Source organism: Heptranchias perlo, unplaced genomic scaffold (genome assembly GCF_035084215.1).
Source record: "Heptranchias perlo isolate sHepPer1 unplaced genomic scaffold, sHepPer1.hap1 HAP1_SCAFFOLD_50, whole genome shotgun sequence".
Classification (NCBI taxonomy): domain Eukaryota; kingdom Metazoa; phylum Chordata; class Chondrichthyes; order Hexanchiformes; family Hexanchidae; genus Heptranchias; species Heptranchias perlo.
Window position 1 is genome coordinate 6,155,195 of NW_027139516.1, and position 2,156 is coordinate 6,157,350.

At 50.2% G+C, this 2,156-nt stretch overlaps 1 non-coding gene across 1 annotated transcript; it reads right to left on the reverse strand.

Annotated features, from left to right (window-relative positions):
• Positions 1-220: 220 nt before the first annotated feature.
• On the reverse strand, positions 221-293 carry trnam-cau (transfer RNA methionine (anticodon CAU)). The gene has a single exon. It is a non-coding gene; the product is annotated as a tRNA-Met (tRNA).
• Between the last annotated feature and the right edge of the window lie 1,863 nt (positions 294-2,156).

The following is a 2,156-nucleotide window of genomic DNA, read 5'->3' on the forward strand; positions in this document are numbered from 1 at the left end:
CGTTTCTTGCATTCTCCACTCACCTTTTGACTTGGGTCAATTGTCCAGAAACAAAAGTGGCGTCAGGTTTCAGCGAGCCCATGGTCCATGTGCTTCTTAAGCTTCACTGCGTGCTACGGTACAGAGAGGTCAAGGGGCAGCAAATCTTTTTGTGTGCTGCAGGAAGCAAAAATTCTTGATTTTGGTCTTGAGCAAAGATGGAAAAAAAAAAGCTTAACGATGCCTTCTCTGAGGATTGAACTCAGGACCTTCAGATTATGAGACTGACGCGCTGCCTGCTGCGCTAAGAAGGCACTTGATGCAAAAATCTCCAGGCAGCTCTATCAAGTCGGACAGTTTGCAAGGTGTAAAATCATAAACTCATCGGCAGTTTGCAAAAACTCTCCATCCAGTTGGAAATCGAACCAACAACCTTCTGAATTTTGGTCAGACACATTCCCCATTGCTCGACTGGCCAAAGGTGTGTCGAGTAAGTCGGAGCTCACACGCTCACAGCGCCGCGGTATGAGCAGGCACCGAGTCAGTCTCGGTCATGCCCACTCCATTCCACGAGTCGGGGAGTGTCAAAAGGCGCACGGTGAACAATCACCAAAGAGAGGGACCTTTGCTGCTTCCCTTCGATAGCTCAGCTGGTAGTGTGGAAAACTTGTAGAGATTAAAACTTGAAAGCAAAATCACTCTTAAATCGTTGGTTTAATTCTGGCTCAAAATAGTGAACGTGCTTTCGGAGTAAGCGGTGTTGAGCTCAAGGCCGCTTTCTTAACTTTACAGACTGCTTACTGCTTAAAATGTTGGCGCTTTTCCTTTCTCAAACCTGAAAGCTGTTTTACTCGAGCATTTGCCTCTGCTCACCAGCAGGGAGTGCCTTTGAGCAACAACACGTCAAACCGCACTCACTTTCAGTCAAAAAAGACTTCTGTCAGTCTTTTGGACAGGTCTCTCGCTGCTCAAAGGAGTGCCGTTGAGCAGCAATTTTTTAAAAAATATTCGAAATATACTTTATTTCATAAATGTAATGATACATACAGTTCAGGGTTGAAGTTCGCAATTTCAATTCAAAACAATACAAAACATATCGCACACACGATGATCCCATTATTTCAATACAATACACAGTACATGTCTTATAATACATTCTGTATAATAAAAGGTGGGATGGCTTTACACGGTGCTCTTTCCCCGTAGGGCCCTTTCGTAGGCCGCAACGCGCCTCAGTGCGTCCCGCAGCACGTTCTTCTGGACCTTGGAGTGTGCCAGTCGGCAACACTCGGTCGTGGACAGCTCCTTCAGCTGGAATTCCAGCAGGTTTCGGGCGGACCAAAGGGCCTCCTTCACCGAGTTGATGGTCTTCCAGCAGCTGACATCTGTCTCGGTGTGCCTCCCAGAGAACAGTAGATAGAGCACAGCGTCCTGTGTTACCACGGTGTTGGGGATCAGCCGGGACACACAGCAACGCATCTCTCTCCAAATTTTCTGCATAAAGGTCCAGTCCACCAGGAGACGGACGACGGTCTCAGTCCCGTTGCAGCCTTGAAGGCAGCTTGAGGTGGTGCTGAGGTACCGTACATGTTGGATGGACTGCAGGGGAAGGGCCCTTCTCACCACCATCCAGCCCACATCCTGGTGCCTGTTGGTCAGTTCTGGCGACGAGACGTTCTGCCAGATGGGAACTGACCGATCGGATCCACCCTCTCCTTTTCCTGCAGGACCCCCAGAACGTTCGACTGTCTGACGGCCTTGTGGTCGAAGTGGTTCCTCCTCAGTAACTTCTCCACCTGGGACAGGTTTTGGGGGACGGTCCATCTGGACGGGACGTCCTGTGTCTGCTCGGCCAGCATGACCAGGCCCAGTTTTCTCAATGTATTTGACAGTTAGAAACTCAGCACGTAGAGACACTTGGTGTTTGTGTACCGGGGCTCTACACACATCCTGAGGCAGCCACACACAAAGGTGGCCATCAGGATCAGAGCAGCTTTGGGGACGCTCCTCCTCACTTTGTCTGGGGCCTTGTACATGGTGTCCCTGTGGACGCATCCTACCTTGGACCTCCAGACAAAGTGGAAGATAGCTCGGATGACTGTGGTGACGGAGCTGTGGGGAATGGGTCAGACCTGGGCCACGCAGAGCAACACCGTGAGTACCTCACACCTTATCAC